General features: G+C 41.7%; 16 non-coding genes across 16 annotated transcripts; 11 read left to right on the top strand and 5 right to left on the bottom strand.

The window, feature by feature from the left end:
• Positions 1-857: 857 nt before the first annotated feature.
• Positions 858-930, bottom strand: TRNAR-UCG (transfer RNA arginine (anticodon UCG)). The gene has a single exon. It is a non-coding gene; the product is annotated as a tRNA-Arg (tRNA).
• A 1,343-nt stretch (positions 931-2,273) lies between these two features.
• TRNAL-CAA (transfer RNA leucine (anticodon CAA)) lies at positions 2,274-2,383 on the top strand. The gene is made up of 2 exons: positions 2,274-2,311; positions 2,338-2,383. It is a non-coding gene; the product is annotated as a tRNA-Leu (tRNA).
• Positions 2,384-3,344: 961 nt separating this feature from the next.
• TRNAL-CAA (transfer RNA leucine (anticodon CAA)) lies at positions 3,345-3,454 on the top strand. Its single transcript has 2 exons — positions 3,345-3,382; positions 3,409-3,454. It is a non-coding gene; the product is annotated as a tRNA-Leu (tRNA).
• Positions 3,455-4,070: 616 nt separating this feature from the next.
• TRNAR-UCG (transfer RNA arginine (anticodon UCG)) lies at positions 4,071-4,143 on the bottom strand. Its single transcript has one exon. It is a non-coding gene; the product is annotated as a tRNA-Arg (tRNA).
• A 1,344-nt stretch (positions 4,144-5,487) lies between these two features.
• On the top strand, positions 5,488-5,597 carry TRNAL-CAA (transfer RNA leucine (anticodon CAA)). The gene is made up of 2 exons: positions 5,488-5,525; positions 5,552-5,597. It is a non-coding gene; the product is annotated as a tRNA-Leu (tRNA).
• Positions 5,598-6,559: 962 nt separating this feature from the next.
• TRNAL-CAA (transfer RNA leucine (anticodon CAA)) lies at positions 6,560-6,669 on the top strand. Its single transcript has 2 exons — positions 6,560-6,597; positions 6,624-6,669. It is a non-coding gene; the product is annotated as a tRNA-Leu (tRNA).
• Positions 6,670-7,628: 959 nt separating this feature from the next.
• TRNAL-CAA (transfer RNA leucine (anticodon CAA)) lies at positions 7,629-7,738 on the top strand. Its single transcript has 2 exons — positions 7,629-7,666; positions 7,693-7,738. It is a non-coding gene; the product is annotated as a tRNA-Leu (tRNA).
• A 962-nt stretch (positions 7,739-8,700) lies between these two features.
• On the top strand, positions 8,701-8,810 carry TRNAL-CAA (transfer RNA leucine (anticodon CAA)). Its single transcript has 2 exons — positions 8,701-8,738; positions 8,765-8,810. It is a non-coding gene; the product is annotated as a tRNA-Leu (tRNA).
• A 617-nt stretch (positions 8,811-9,427) lies between these two features.
• Positions 9,428-9,500, bottom strand: TRNAR-UCG (transfer RNA arginine (anticodon UCG)). The gene has a single exon. It is a non-coding gene; the product is annotated as a tRNA-Arg (tRNA).
• A 272-nt stretch (positions 9,501-9,772) lies between these two features.
• Positions 9,773-9,882, top strand: TRNAL-CAA (transfer RNA leucine (anticodon CAA)). Its single transcript has 2 exons — positions 9,773-9,810; positions 9,837-9,882. It is a non-coding gene; the product is annotated as a tRNA-Leu (tRNA).
• A 962-nt stretch (positions 9,883-10,844) lies between these two features.
• Positions 10,845-10,954, top strand: TRNAL-CAA (transfer RNA leucine (anticodon CAA)). The gene is made up of 2 exons: positions 10,845-10,882; positions 10,909-10,954. It is a non-coding gene; the product is annotated as a tRNA-Leu (tRNA).
• A 615-nt stretch (positions 10,955-11,569) lies between these two features.
• TRNAR-UCG (transfer RNA arginine (anticodon UCG)) lies at positions 11,570-11,642 on the bottom strand. The gene has a single exon. It is a non-coding gene; the product is annotated as a tRNA-Arg (tRNA).
• Positions 11,643-11,914: 272 nt separating this feature from the next.
• TRNAL-CAA (transfer RNA leucine (anticodon CAA)) lies at positions 11,915-12,024 on the top strand. The gene is made up of 2 exons: positions 11,915-11,952; positions 11,979-12,024. It is a non-coding gene; the product is annotated as a tRNA-Leu (tRNA).
• A 962-nt stretch (positions 12,025-12,986) lies between these two features.
• On the top strand, positions 12,987-13,096 carry TRNAL-CAA (transfer RNA leucine (anticodon CAA)). Its single transcript has 2 exons — positions 12,987-13,024; positions 13,051-13,096. It is a non-coding gene; the product is annotated as a tRNA-Leu (tRNA).
• A 962-nt stretch (positions 13,097-14,058) lies between these two features.
• TRNAL-CAA (transfer RNA leucine (anticodon CAA)) lies at positions 14,059-14,168 on the top strand. The gene is made up of 2 exons: positions 14,059-14,096; positions 14,123-14,168. It is a non-coding gene; the product is annotated as a tRNA-Leu (tRNA).
• A 615-nt stretch (positions 14,169-14,783) lies between these two features.
• Positions 14,784-14,856, bottom strand: TRNAR-UCG (transfer RNA arginine (anticodon UCG)). The gene has a single exon. It is a non-coding gene; the product is annotated as a tRNA-Arg (tRNA).
• Positions 14,857-16,362: the final 1,506 nt, after the last annotated feature.

Below are 16,362 nucleotides of genomic sequence, written 5' to 3'. Positions count from 1 at the left end.
TTAAGAAGTGCATTTGCAAAAGGGCCTAGGTTCAGAGTGTTCATACAGCTCCTTGACAATGGTAATAGATCAATAGAGTACTACGAGTAGATGATATTTCCAGAGGAAGCCATAGCATCTCAATATATCTTGTCAGGATGGCTGAGTGGTCTAAGGCGCCAGACTCAAGAGCTGTTTCTTCACATTGTGTGGGTGTTCTGGTCTCCAAATAGAGGCGTGGGTTCAAATCCCACTTCTGACAATCTGTTTACACATTTAGCTTGAACTACAATCACCACTCCCGCTGTGTTTTCATGCTACCATGTCACCGACAAAAAAACATGAAAAAAAATCCCAAAACTTTGCACATCCTACATAAAGATCAAATTCTTGAGGAAAATCTGCTAGACCATGCTGTTAAATCTGTCATTTAAAGTGCAACTTTAGTCAGAAAAGTAAGTCCTGCTACATCTCTTCCGGTTGTCCCATTTTGCATATATACTCATGTAAAACATTAAAAAATATGCTTCTATACACTTTGAAATCCAGTAATACGCTGTTTCAACCTGCTCTGCACATACTCAGTTGCTCTCCCATTTTAGGCATATTTAAGTTATGACACCAGCCATTTGATGATTTGATAGTTTGGTTGAGAACACAAGCAAATGGGACAGTTATCAATCCCGGGATTCCAGGCATGTAACTGTGTTTTGAAACCCTTAAATCAATTGGTTTACTTCCACTTTATGATTTACTTCTGTTTGGAGGCTCTGGGCTTCAGCAAATTGGAAGCCTCCAGCAAGAAGCACGTTGTTATGGGTAAAGCAAGAATTTACGAGTGAAGGTCACAGGAAGGAACTGGAAAGCAGCATAGAAAACGACCACGAAGGGACTCGAACCCTCAATCTTCTGATCCGAAGTCAGACGCCTTATCCATTAGGCCACGCGGTCTGCCACAAGGACATGATTCTGGTTTGTGGCGCCCGGATCAACCAAACACTCGAAGATCACCTGGGACATCTTCTACTTTTTTTGCTCAAGGAGATTTGGTAGAAAGGATCTGAAATGTATGACTTGGTGCAAGGTCATGCTTTAAGAAGTGCATTTGCAAAAGGGCCTAGGTTCAGAGTGTTCATACAGCTCCTTGACAATGGTAATAGATCAATAGAGTACCACGAGTAGATGATATTTCCAGAGGAAGCCAAAGTACCTCAATGTATCTTGTCAGGATGGCCGAGTGGTCTAAGGCTCCAGACTCAAGGGCTGTTTCTTCACATTGTGTGGGTGTTCTGGTGTCCAAATGGAGGCGTGGTTTCAAATCCCACTTCTGACAATCTGTTTACACATTTAGCTTGAACTACAATCACCACTCCCGCTGTGTTTTCATGCTACCATGTCACCGACAAAAAAACATGAAAAAAAATCCCAAAACTTTGCACATCCTACATAAAGATCAAATTCTTGAGGAAAATCTGCTAGACCATGCTGTTAAATCTGTCATTTAAAGTGCAACTTTAGTCAGAAAAGTAAGTCCTGCTACATCTCTTCCGGTTGTCCCATTTTGCATATATACTCATGTAAAACATTAAAAAATATGCTTCTATACACTTTGAAATCCAGTAATACGCTGTTTCAACCTGCTCTGCACATACTCAGTTGCTCTCCCATTTTAGGCATATTTAAGTTATGACACCAGCCATTTGATGATTTGATAGTTTGGTTGAGAACACAAGCAAATGGGACAGTTATCAATCCCGGGATTCCAGGCATGTAACTGTGTTTTGAAACCCTTAAATCAATTGGTTTACTTCCACTTTATGATTTACTTCTGTTTGGAGGCTCTGGGCTTCAGCAAATTGGAAGCCTCCAGCAAGAAGCACGTTGTTATGGGTAAAGCAAGAATTTACGAGTGAAGGTCACAGGAAGGAACTGGAAAGCAGCATAGAAAACAACCACGAAGGGACTCGAACCCTCAATCTTCTGATCCGAAGTCAGACGCCTTATCCATTAGGCCACGCGGTCTGCCACAAGGACATGATTCTGGTTTGTGGCGCCCGGATCAACCAAACACTCGAAGATCACGTGGGACATCTTCTACTTTTTTTGCTCAAGGAGATTGGGTAGAAAGGATCTGAAATGTATGACTTGGTGCAAGGTCATGCTTTAAGAAGTGCATTTGCAAAATGGCCTAGGTTCAGAGTGTTCATACAGCTCCTTGACAATGGTAATAGATCAATAGAGTACCACGAGTAGATGATATTTCCAGAGGAAGCCATAGCACCTCAATATATCTTGTCAGGATGGCCGAGTGGTCTAAGGCGCCAGACTCAAGAGCTGTTTCTTCACATTGTGTGGGTGTTCTGGTCTCCAAATGGAGGCGTGGGTTCAAATCCCACTTCTGACAATCTGATTACACATTTAGCTTGAACTACAATCACCACTCCCGCTGTGTTTTCATGCTACCATGTCACCGACAAAAAAACATGAAAAAAAATCCAAAAACTTTGCACATCCTACATAAAGATCAAATTCTTGAGGAAAATCTGCTAGACCATGCTGTTAAATCTCTCATTTAAAGTGCAACTTTAGTCAGAAAAGTAAGTCCTGCTACATCTCTTCCGGTTGTCCCATTTTGCATATATACTCATGTAAAACATTAAAAAATATGCTTCTATACACTTTGAAATCCAGTAATACGCTGTTTCAACCTGCTCTGCACATACTCAGTTGCTCTCCCATTTTAGGCATATTTAAGTTATGACACCAGCCATTTGATGATTTGATAGTTTGGTTGAGAACACAAGCAAATGGGACAGTTATCAATCCCGGGATTCCATGCATGTAACTGTGTTTTGAAACCCTTAAATCAATTGGTTTACTTCCACTTTATGATTTATTTCTGTTTGGAGGCTCTGGGCTTCAGCAAATTGGAAGCCTCCAGCAAGAAGCACGTTGTTATGGCTAAAGCAAGAATTTACGAGTGAAGGTCACAGGAAGGAACTGGAAAGCAGCATAGAAAACGACCATGAAGGGACGCGAACCCTCAATCTTCTGATCCGAAGTCAGACGCCTTATCCATTAGGCCACGCGGTCTGCCACAAGGACATGATTCTGGTTTGTGGCGCCCGGATCAACCAAACACTCGAAGATCACCTGGGACATCTTCTACTTTTTTTGCTCAAGGAGATTTGGTAGAAAGGATCTGAAATGTATGACTTGGTGCAAGGTCATGCTTTAAGAAGTGCATTTGCAAAAGGGCCTAGGTTCAGAGTGTTCATACAGCTCCTTGACAATGGTAATAGATCAATAGAGTACTACGAGTAGATGATATTTCCAGAGGAAGCCATAGCACCTCAATATATCTTGTCAGGATGGCCGAGTGGTCTAAGGCGCCAGACTCAAGAGCTGTTTCTTCACGTTGTGTGGGTGTTCTGGTCTCCAAATGGAGGCGTGGGTTCAAATCCCACTTCTGACAATCTGTTTACACATTTAGCTTGAACTACAATCACCACTCCCGCTGTGTTTTCATGCTACCATGTCACCGAAAAAAAAACATGAAAAAAAATCCAAAAACTTTGCACATCCTACATAAAGATCAAATTCTTGAGGAAAATCTGCTAGACCATGCTGTTAAATCTGTCATTTAAAGTGCAACTTTAGTCAGAAAAGTAAGTCCTGCTACATCTCTTCCGGTTGTCCCATTTTGCATATATACTCATGTAAAACATTAAAAAATATGCTTCTATACACTTTGAAATCCAGTAATACGCTGTTTCAACCTGCTCTGCACATACTCAGTTGCTCTCCCATTTTAGGCATATTTAAGTTATGACACCAGCCATTTGATGATTTGATAGTTTGGTTGAGAACACAAGCAAATGGGACAGTTATCAATCCCGGGATTCCAGGCATGTAACTGTGTTTTGAAACCCTTAAATCAATTGGTTTACTTCCACTTTATGATTTACTTCTGTTTGGAGGCTCTGGGCTTCAGCAAATTGGAAGCCTCCAGCAAGAAGCACGTTGTTATGGGTAAAGCAAGAATTTACGAGTGAAGGTCACAGGAAGGAACTGGAAAGCAGCATAGAAAACGACCACGAAGGGACTCGAACCCTCAATCTTCTGATCCGAAGTCAGACGCCTTATCCATTAGGCCACGCGGTCTGCCACAAGGACATGATTCTGGTTTGTGGCGCCCGGATCAACCAAACACTCGAAGATCACCTGGGACATCTTCTACTTTTTTTGCTCAAGGAGATTTGGTAGAAAGGATCTGAAATGTATGACTTGGTGCAAGGTCATGCTTTAAGAAGTGCATTTGCAAAAGGGCCTAGGTTCAGAGTGTTCATACAGCTCCTTGACAATGGTAATAGATCAATAGAGTACTACGAGTAGATGATATTTCCAGAGGAAGCCATAGCACCTCAATATATCTTGTCAGGATGGCTGAGTGGTCTAAGGCACCAGACTCAAGAGCTGTTTCTTCACATTGTGTGGGTGTTCTGGTCTCCAAATGGAGGCGTGGGTTCAAATCCCACTTCTGACAATCTGTTTACACATTTAGCTTGAACTACAATCACCACTCCCGCTGTGTTTTCATGCTACCATGTCAACGACAAAAAAACATGAAAAAAAATCCAAAAACTTTGCACATCCTACATAAAGATCAAATTCTTGAGGAAAATCTGCTAGACCATGCTGTTAAATCTGTCATTTAAAGTGCAACTTTAGTAGAAAAGTAAGTCCTGCTACATCTCTTCTGGTTGTCCCATTTTGCATATATACTCATGTAAAACATTAAAAAATATGGTTCTATACACTTTGAAATCCAGTAATACGCTGTTTCAACCTGCTCTGCACATACTCAGTTGCTCTCCCATTTTGGGGAAATATTTAAGTTATGACACCAGCCATTTGATGATTTGATAGTTTGGTTGAGAACACAAGCAAATGGGACAGTTATCAATCCCGGGATTCCAGGCATGTAACTGTGTTTTGAAACCCTTAAATCAATTGGTTTACTTCCACTTTATGATTTACTTCTGTTTGGAGGCTCTGGGCTTCAGCAAATTGGAAGCCTCCAGCAAGAAGCACGTTGTTATGGGTAAAGCAAGAATTTACGAGTGAAGGTCACAGGAAGGAACTGGAAAGCAGCATAGAAAACGACCACGAAGGGACTCGAACCCTCAATCTTCTGATCCGAAGTCAGACGCCTTATCCATTAGGCCACACGGTCTGCCACAAGGACATGATTCTGGTTTGTGGCGCCCGGATCAACCAAACACTCGAAGATCACCTGGGACATCTTCTACTTTTTTTGCTCAAGGAGATTTGGTAGAAAGGATCTGAAATGTATGACTTGGTGCAAGGTCATGCTTTAAGAAGTGCATTTGCAAAAGGGCCTAGGTTCAGAGTGTTCATACAGCTCCTTGACAATGGTAATAGATCAATAGAGTACTACGAGTAGATGATATTTCCAGAGGAAGCCATAGCACCTCAATATGTCTTGTCAGGATGGCCGAGTGGTCTAAGGCGCCAGACTCAAGAGCTGTTTCTTCACATTGTGTGGGTGTTCTGGTCTCCAAATGGAGGCGTGGGTTCAAATCCCACTTCTGACAATCTGTTTACACATTTAGCTTGAACTACAATCACCACTCCCGCTGTGTTTTCATGCTACCATGTCACCGACAAAAAAACATGAAAAAAAATCCAAAAACTTTGCACATCCTACATAAAGATCAAATTCTTGAGGAAAATCTGCTGGACCATGCTGTTAAATCTGTCATTTAAAGTGCAACTTTAGTAGAAAAGTAAGTCCTGCTACATCTCTTCTGGTTGTCCCATTTTGCATATATACTCATGTAAAACATTAAAAAATATGGTTCTATACACTTTGAAATCCAGTAATACGCTGTTTCAACCTGCTCTGCACATACTCAGTTGCTCTCCCATTTTGGGGAAATATTTAAGTTATGACACCAGCCATTTGATGATTTGATAGTTTGGTTGAGAACACAAGCAAATGGGACAGTTATCAATCCCGGGATTCCAGGCATGTAACTGTGTTTTGAAACCCTTAAATCAATTGGTTTACTTCCACTTTATGATTTACTTCTGTTTGGAGGCTCTGGGCTTCAGCAAATTGGAAGCCTCCAGCAAGAAGCACGTTGTTATGGGTAAAGCAAGAATTTACGAGTGAAGGTCACAGGAAGGAACTGGAAAGCAGCATAGAAAACGACCACGAAGGGACTCGAACCCTCAATCTTCTGATGCGAAGTCAGACGCCTTATCCATTAGGCCACACGGTCTGCCACAAGGACATGATTCTGGTTTGTGGCGCCCGGATCAACCAAACACTCGAAGATCACCTGGGACATCTTCTACTTTTTTTGCTCAAGGAGATTTGGTAGAAAGGATCTGAAATGTATGACTTGGTGCAAGGTCATGCTTTAAGAAGTGCATTTGCAAAAGGGCCTAGGTTCAGAGTGTTCATACAGCTCCTTGACAATGGTAATAGATCAATAGAGTACTACGAGTAGATGATATTTCCAGAGGAAGCCATAGCACCTCAATATGTCTTGTCAGGATGGCCGAGTGGTCTAAGGCGCCAGACTCAAGAGCTGTTTCTTCACATTGTGTGGGTGTTCTGGTCTCCAAATGGAGGCGTGGGTTCAAATCCCACTTCTGACAATCTGTTTACACATTTAGCTTGAACTACAATCACCACTCCCGCTGTGTTTTCATGCTACCATGTCACCGACAAAAAAACATGAAAAAAAATCCAAAAACTTTGCACATCCTACATAAAGATCAAATTCTTGAGGAAAATCTGCTAGACCATGCTGTTAAATCTGTCATTTAAAGTGCAACTTTAGTAGAAAAGTAAGTCCTGCTACATCTCTTCCGGTTGTCCCATTTTGCATATATACTCATGTAAAACATTAAAAAATATGGTTCTATACACTTTGAAATCCAGTAATACGCTGTTTCAACCTGCTCTGCACATACTCAGTTGCTCTCCCATTTTAGGCATATTTAAGTTATGACACCAGCCATTTGATGATTTGATAGTTTGGTTGAGAACACAAGCAAATGGGACAGTTATTAATCCCGGGATTCCAGGCATGTAACTGTGTTTTGAAACCCTTAAATCAATTGGTTTACTTCCACTTTATGATTTACTTCTGTTTGGAGGCTCTGGGCTTCAGCAAATTGGAAGCCTCCAGCAAGAAGCACGTTGTTATGGCTAAAGCAAGAATTTACGAGTGAAGGTCACAGGAAGGAACTGGAAAGCAGCATAGAAAACAACCACGAAGGGACTCGAACCCTCAATCTTCTGATCCGAAGTCAGACGCCTTATCCTTTAGGCCACGCGGTCTGCCACAAGGACATGATTCTGGTTTGTGGCGCCCGGATCAACCAAACACTCGAAGATCACCTGGGACATCTTCTACTTTTTTTGCTCAAGGAGATTTGGTAGAAAGGATCTGAAATGTATGACTTGGTGCAAGGTCATGCTTTAAGAAGTGCATTTGCAAAAGGGCCTAGGTTCAGAGTGTTCATACAGCTCCTTGACAATGGTAATAGATCAATAGAGTACTACGAGTAAATGATATTTCCAGAGGAAGCCATACACCTCAATATATCTTGTCAGGATGGCCGAGTGGTCTAAGGCGCCAGACTCAAGAGCTGTTTCTTCACATTGTGTGGGTGTTCTGGTCTCCAAATGGAGGCGTGGGTTCAAATCCCACTTCTGACAATCTGTTTACACATTTAGCTTGAACTACAATCACCACTCCCGCTGTGTTTTCATGCTACCATGTCACCGACAAAAAAACATGAAAAAAAATCCAAAAACGTTGCACATCCTACATAAAGATCAAATTCTTGAGGAAAATCTGCTAGACCATGCTGTTAAATCTGTCATTTAAAGTGCAACTTTAGTAGAAAAGTAAGTCCTGCTACATCTCTTCCGGTTGTCCCATTTTGCATATATACTCATGTAAAACATTAAAAAATATGGTTCTATACACTTTGAAATCCAGTAATACGCTGTTTCAACCTGCTCTGCACATACTCAGTTGCTCTCCCATTTTGGGGAAATATTTAAGTTATGACACCTGCCATTTGATGATTTGATAGTTTGGTTGAGAACACAAGCAAATGGGACAGTTATTAATCCCGGGATTCCAGGCATGTAACTGTGTTTTGAAACCCTTAAATCAATTGGTTTACTTCCACTTTATGATTTACTTCTGTTTGGAGGCTCTGGGCTTCAGCAAATTGGAAGCCTCCAGCAAGAAGCACGTTGTTATGGCTAAAGCAAGAATTTACGAGTGAAGGTCACAGGAAGGAACTGGAAAGCAGCATAGAAAACGACCACGAAGGGACTCGAACCCTCAATCTTCTGATCCGAAGTCAGACGCCTTATCCATTATGCCACGCGGTCTGCCACAAGGACATGATTCTGGTTTGTGGCACCCGGATCAACCAAACACTCGAAGATCACCTGGGACATCTTCTACTTTTTTTGCTCAAGGAGATTTGGTAGAAAGGATCTGAAATGTATGACTTGGTGCAAGGTCATGCTTTAAGAAGTGCATTTGCAAAAGGGCCTAGGTTCAGAGTGTTCATACAGCTCCTTGACAATGGTAATAGATCAATAGAGTACTACGAGTAGATGATATTTCCAGAGGAAGCCATAGCACCTCAATATATTTTGTCAGGATGGCCGAGTGGTCTAAGGCGCCAGACTCAAGAGCTGTTTCTTCACATTGTGTGGGTGTTCTGGTCTCCAAATGGAGGCGTGGGTTCAAATCCCACTTCTGACAATCTGTTTACACATTTAGCTTGAACTACAATCACCACTCCCGCTGTGTTTTCATGCTACCATGTCACCGACAAAAAAACATGAAAAAAAATCCAAAAACTTTGCACATCCTACATAAAGATCAAATTCTTGAGGAAAATCTGCTAGACCATGCTGTTAAATCTGTCATTTAAAGTGCAACTTTAGTAGAAAAGTAAGTCCTGCTACATCTCTTCTGGTTGTCCCATTTTGCATATATACTCATGTAAAACATTAAAAAATATGGTTCTATACACTTTGAAATCCAGTAATACGCTGTTTCAACCTGCTCTGCACATACTCAGTTGCTCTCCCATTTTGGGGAAATATTTAAGTTATGACACCAGCCATTTGATGATTTGATAGTTTGGTTGAGAACACAAGCAAATGGGACAGTTATCAATCCCGGGATTCCAGGCATGTAACTGTGTTTTGAAACCCTTAAATCAATTGGTTTACTTCCACTTTATGATTTACTTCTGTTTGGAGGCTCTGGGCTTCAGCAAATTGGAAGCCTCCAGCAAGAAGCACGTTGTTATGGGTAAAGCAAGAATTTACGAGTGAAGGTCACAGGAAGGAACTGGAAAGCAGCATAGAAAACGACCACGAAGGGACTCGAACCCTCAATCTTCTGATCCGAAGTCAGACGCCTTATCCACTAGGCCACACGGTCTGCCACAAGGACATGATTCTGGTTTGTGGCGCCCGGATCAACCAAACACTCGAAGATCACCTGGGACATCTTCTACTTTTTTTGCTCAAGGAGATTTGGTAGAAAGGATCTGAAATGTATGACTTGGTGCAAGGTCATGCTTTAAGAAGTGCATTTGCAAAAGGGCCTAGGTTCAGAGTGTTCATACAGCTCCTTGACAATGGTAATAGATCAATAGAGTACTACGAGTAGATGATATTTCCAGAGGAAGCCATAGCACCTCAATATGTCTTGTCAGGATGGCCGAGTGGTCTAAGGCGCCAGACTCAAGAGCTGTTTCTTCACATTGTGTGGGTGTTCTGGTCTCCAAATGGAGGCGTGGGTTCAAATCCCACTTCTGACAATCTGTTTACACATTTAGCTTGAACTACAATCACCACTCCCGCTGTGTTTTCATGCTACCATGTCACCAACAAAAAAACATGAAAAAAAATCCAAAAACTTTGCACATCCTACATAAAGATCAAATTCTTGAGGAAAATCTGCTAGACCATGCTGTTAAATCTGTCATTTAAAGTGCAACTTTAGTAGAAAAGTAAGTCCTGCTACATCTCTTCTGGTTGTCCCATTTTGCATATATACTCATGTAAAACATTAAAAAATATGGTTCTATACACTTTGAAATCCAGTAATACGCTGTTTCAACCTGCTCTGCACATACTCAGTTGCTCTCCCATTTTGGGGAAATATTTAAGTTATGACACCAGCCATTTGATGATTTGATAGTTTGGTTGAGAACACAAGCAAATGGGACAGTTATCAATCCCGGGATTCCAGGCATGTAACTGTGTTTTGAAACCCTTAAATCAATTGGTTTACTTCCACTTTATGATTTACTTCTGTTTGGAGGCTCTGGGCTTCAGCAAATTGGAAGCCTCCAGCAAGAAGCACGTTGTTATGGGTAAAGCAAGAATTTACGAGTGAAGGTCACAGGAAGGAACTGGAAAGCAGCATAGAAAACGACCACGAAGGGACTCGAACCCTCAATCTTCTGATGCGAAGTCAGACGCCTTATCCATTAGGCCACACGGTCTGCCACAAGGACATGATTCTGGTTTGTGGCGCCCGGATCAACCAAACACTCGAAGATCACCTGGGACATCTTCTACTTTTTTTGCTCAAGGAGATTTGGTAGAAAGGATCTGAAATGTATGACTTGGTGCAAGGTCATGCTTTAAGAAGTGCATTTGCAAAAGGGCCTAGGTTCAGAGTGTTCATACAGCTCCTTGACAATGGTAATAGATCAATAGAGTACTACGAGTAGATGATATTTCCAGAGGAAGCCATAGCACCTCAATATGTCTTGTCAGGATGGCCGAGTGGTCTAAGGCGCCAGACTCAAGAGCTGTTTCTTCACATTGTGTGGGTGTTCTGGTCTCCAAATGGAGGCGTGGGTTCAAATCCCACTTCTGACAATCTGTTTACACATTTAGCTTGAACTACAATCACCACTCCCGCTGTGTTTTCATGCTACCATGCCACCGACAAAAAAACATGAATAAAAATCCAAAAACTTTGCACATCCTACATAAAGATCAAATTCTTGAGGAAAATCTGCTAGACCATGCTGTTAAATCTGTCATTTAAAGTGCAACTTTAGTAGAAAAGTAAGTCCTGCTACATCTCTTCCGGTTGTCCCATTTTGCATATATACTCATGTAAAACATTAAAAAATATGGTTCTATACACTTTGAAATCCAGTAATACGCTGTTTCAACCTGCTCTGCACATACTCAGTTGCTCTCCCATTTTAGGCATATTTAAGTTATGACACCAGCCATTTGATGATTTGATAGTTTGGTTGAGAACACAAGCAAATGGGACAGTTATTAATCCCGGGATTCCAGGCATGTAACTGTGTTTTGAAACCCTTAAATCAATTGGTTTACTTCCACTTTATGATTTACTTCTGTTTGGAGGCTCTGGGCTTCAGCAAATTGGAAGCCTCCAGCAAGAAGCACGTTGTTATGGCTAAAGCAAGAATTTACGAGTGAAGGTCACAGGAAGGAACTGGAAAGCAGCATAGAAAACGACCACGAAGGGACTCGAACCCTCAATCTTCTGATCCGAAGTCAGACGCCTTATCCATTAGGCCACGCGGTCTGCCACAAGGACATGATTCTGGTTTGTGGCGCCCGGATCAACCAAACACTCGAAGATCACCTGGGACATCTTCTACTTTTTTTGCTCAAGGAGATTTGGTAGAAAGGATCTGAAATGTATGACTTGGTGCAAGGTCATGCTTTAAGAAGTGCATTTGCAAAAGGGCCTAGGTTCAGAGTGTTCATACAGCTCCTTGACAATGGTAATAGATCAATAGAGTACTACGAGTAAATGATATTTCCAGAGGAAGCCATAGCACCTCAATATATCTTGTCAGGATGGCCGAGTGGTCTAAGGCGCCAGACTCAAGAGCTGTTTCTTCACATTGTGTGGGTGTTCTGGTCTCCAAATGGAGGCGTGGGTTCAAATCCCACTTCTGACAATCTGTTTACACATTTAGCTTGAACTACAATCACCACTCCCGCTGTGTTTTCATGCTACAATGTCACCGACAAAAAAACATGAAAAAAAATCCAAAAACATTGCACATCCTACATAAAGATCAAATTCTTGAGGAAAATCTGCTAGACCATGCTGTTAAATCTGTCATTTAAAGTGCAACTTTAGTAGAAAAGTAAGTCCTGCTACATCTCTTCCGGTTGTCCCATTTTGCATATATACTCATGTAAAACATTAAAAAATATGGTTCTATACACTTTGAAATCCAGTAATACGCTGTTTCAACCTGCTCTGCACATACTCAGTTGCTCTCCCATTTTGGGGAAATATTTAAGTTATGACACCAGCCATTTGATGATTTGATAGTTTGGTTGAGAACACAAGCAAATGGGACAGTTATTAATCCCGGGATTCCAGGCATGTAACTGTGTTTTGAAACCCTTAAATCAATTGGTTTACTTCCACTTTATGATTTACTTCTGTTTGGAGGCTCTGGGCTTCAGCAAATTGGAAGCCTCCAGCAAGAAGCACGTTGTTATGGCTAAAGCAAGAATTTACGAGTGAAGGTCACAGGAAGGAACTGGAAAGCAGCATAGAAAACGACCACGAAGGGACTCGAACCCTCAATCTTCTGATCCGAAGTCAGACGCCTTATCCATTATGCCACGCGGTCTGCCACAAGGACATGATTCTGGTTTGTGGCACCCGGATCAACCAAACACTCGAAGATCACCTGGGACATCTTCTACTTTTTTTGCTCAAGGAGATTTGGTAGAAAGGATCTGAAATGTATGACTTGGTGCAAGGTCATGCTTTAAGAAGTGCATTTGCAAAAGGGCCTAGGTTCAGAGTGTTCATACAGCTCCTTGACAATGGTAATAGATCAATAGAGTACTACGAGTAGATGATATTTCCAGAGGAAGCCATATCACCTCAATATATTTTGTCAGGATGGCCGAGTGGTCTAAGGCGCCAGACTCAAGAGCTGTTTCTTCACATTGTGTGGGTGTTCTGGTCTCCAAATGGAGGCGTGGGTTCAAATCCCACTTCTGACAATCTGTTTACACATTTAGCTTGAACTACAATCACCACTCCCGCTGTGTTTTCATGCTACCATGTCACCGACAAAAAAACATGAAAAAAAATCCAAAAACTTTGCACATCCTACATAAAGATCAAATTCTTGAGGAAAATCTGCTAGACCATGCTGTTAAATCTGTCATTTAAAGTGCAACTTTAGTAGAAAAGTAAGTCCTGCTACATCTCTTCTGGTTGTCCCATTTTGCATATATACTCATGTAAAACATTAAAAAATATGGTTCTATACACTTTGAATTCCAGTAATACGCTGTTTCAACCTGCTCTGCACATACTCAGTTGCTCTCCCATTTTGGGGAAATATTTAAGTTATGACACCAGCCATTTGATGATTTGATAGTTTGGTTGAGAACACAAGCAAATGGGACAGTTATCAATCCCGGGATTCCAGGCATGTAACTGTGTTTTGAAACCCTTAAATCAATTGGTTTACTTCCACTTTATGATTTACTTCTGTTTGGAGGCTCTGGGCTTCAGCAAATTGGAAGCCTCCAGCAAGAAGCACGTTGTTATGGGTAAAGCAAGAATTTACGAGTGAAGGTCACAGGAAGGAACTGGAAAGCAGCATAGAAAACGACCACGAAGGGACTCGAACCCTCAATCTTCTGATCCGAAGTCAGACGCCTTATCCATTAGGCCACACGGTCTGCCACAAGGACATGATTCTGGTTTGTGGCGCCCGGATCAACCAAACACTCGAAGATCACCTGGGACATCTTCTACTTTTTTTGCTCAAGGAGATTTGGTAGAAAGGATCTGAAATGTATGACTTGGTGCAAGGTCATGCTTTAAGAAGTGCATTTGCAAAAGGGCCTAGGTTCAGAGTGTTCATACAGCTCCTTGACAATGGTAATAGATCAATAGAGTACTACGAGTAGATGATATTTCCAGAGGAAGCCATAGCACCTCAATATGTCTTGTCAGGATGGCCGAGTGGTCTAAGGCGCCAGACTCAAGAGCTGTTTCTTCACATTGTGTGGGTGTTCTGGTCTCCAAATGGAGGCGTGGGTTCAAATCCCACTTCTGACAATCTGTTTACACATTTAGCTTGAACTACAATCACCACTCCCGCTGTGTTTTCATGCTACCATGTCACCGACAAAAAAACATGAAAAAAAATCCAAAAACTTTGCACATCCTACATAAAGATCAAATTCTTGAGGAAAATCTGCTAGACCATGCTGTTAAATCTGTCATTTAAAGTGCAACTTTAGTAGAAAAGTAAGTCCTGCTACATCTCTTCCGGTTGTCCCATTTTGCATATATACTCATGTAAAACATTAAAAAATATGGTTCTATACACTTTGAAATCCAGTAATACGCTGTTTCAACCTGCTCTGCACATACTCAGTTGCTCTCCCATTTTAGGCATATTTAAGTTATGACACCAGCCATTTGATGATTTGATAGTTTGGTTGAGAACACAAGCAAATGGGACAGTTATTAATCCCGGGATTCCAGGCATGTAACTGTGTTTTGAAACCCTTAAATCAATTGGTTTACTTCCACTTTATGATTTACTTCTGTTTGGAGGCTCTGGGCTTCAGCAAATTGGAAGCCTCCAGCAAGAAGCACGTTGTTATGGCTAAAGCAAGAATTTACGAGTGAAGGTCACAGGAAGGAACTGGAAAGCAGCATAGAAAACGACCACGAAGGGACTCGAACCCTCAATCTTCTGATCCGAAGTCAGACGCCTTATCCATTAGGCCACGCGGTCTGCCACAAGGACATGATTCTGGTTTGTGGCGCCCGGATCAACCAAACACTCGAAGATCACCTGGGACATCTTCTACTTTTTTTGCTCAAGGAGATTTGGTAGAAAGGATCTGAAATGTATGACTTGGTGCAAGGTCATGCTTTAAGAAGTGCATTTGCAAAAGGGCCTAGGTTCAGAGTGTTCATACAGCTCCTTGACAATGGTAATAGATCAATAGAGTACTACGAGTAAATGATATTTCCAGAGGAAGCCATAGCACCTCAATATATCTTGTCAGGATGGCCGAGTGGTCTAAGGCGCCAGACTCAAGAGCTGTTTCTTCACATTGTGTGGGTGTTCTGGTCTCCAAATGGAGGCGTGGGTTCAAATCGCACTTCTGACAATCTGTTTACACATTTAGCTTGAACTACAATCACCACTCCCGCTGTGTTTTCATGCTACCATGTCACCGACAAAAAAACATGAAAAAAAATCCAAAAACTTTGCACATCCTACATAAAGATCAAATTCTTGAGGAAAATCTGCTAGACCATGCTGTTAAATCTGTCATTTAAAGTGCAACTTTAGTAGAAAAGTAAGTCCTGCTACATCTCTTCCGGTTGTCCCATTTTGCATATATACTCATGTAAAACATTAAAAAATATGGTTCTATACACTTTGAAATCCAGTAATACGCTGTTTCAACCTGCTCTGCACATACTCAGTTGCTCTCCCATTTTGGGGAAATATTTAAGTTATGACACCAGCCATTTGATGATTTGATAGTTTGGTTGAGAACACAAGCAAATGGGACAGTTATCAATCCCGGGATTCCAGGCATGTAACTGTGTTTTGAAACCCTTAAATCAATTGGTTTACTTCCACTTTATGATTTACTTCTGTTTGGAGGCTCTGGGCTTCAGCAAATTGGAAGCCTCCAGCAAGAAGCACGTTGTTATGGCTAAAGCAAGAATTTACGAGTGAAGGTCACAGGAAGGAACTGGAAAGCAGCATAGAAAACGACCACGAAGGGACTCGAACCCTCAATCTTCTGATCCGAAGTCAGACGCCTTATCCATTATGCCACGCGGTCTGCCACAAGGACATGATTCTGGTTTGTGGCGCCCGGATCAACCAAACACTCGAAGATCACCTGGGACATCTTCTACTTTTTTTGCTCAAGGAGATTTGGTAGAAAGGATCTGAAATGTATGACTTGGTGCAAGGTCATGCTTTAAGAAGTGCATTTGCAAAAGGGCCTAGGTTCAGAGTGTTCATACAGCTCCTTGACAATGGTAATAGATCAATAGAGTACTACGAGTAGATGATATTTCCAGAGGAAGCCATAGCACCTCAATATATCTTGTCAGGATGGCCGAGTGGTCTAAGGCGCCAGACTCAAGAGCTGTTTCTTCACATTGTGTGGGTGTTCTGGTCTCCAAATAGAGGCGTGGGTTCAAATCCCTCTTCTGACAATCTGTTTACACATTTAGCTTGAACTACAATCACCACTCCCGCTGTGTTTTC

This window comes from Lithobates pipiens, unplaced genomic scaffold (genome assembly GCF_037356315.1).
Source record: "Lithobates pipiens isolate NorthernLeopardFrog02 unplaced genomic scaffold, aLitPip1_a1.2 Scaffold_1, whole genome shotgun sequence".
NCBI classification, from domain to species: Eukaryota; Metazoa; Chordata; class Amphibia; order Anura; family Ranidae; genus Lithobates; species Lithobates pipiens.
This window is presented reverse-complemented; position numbering and strand designations above follow the sequence as displayed.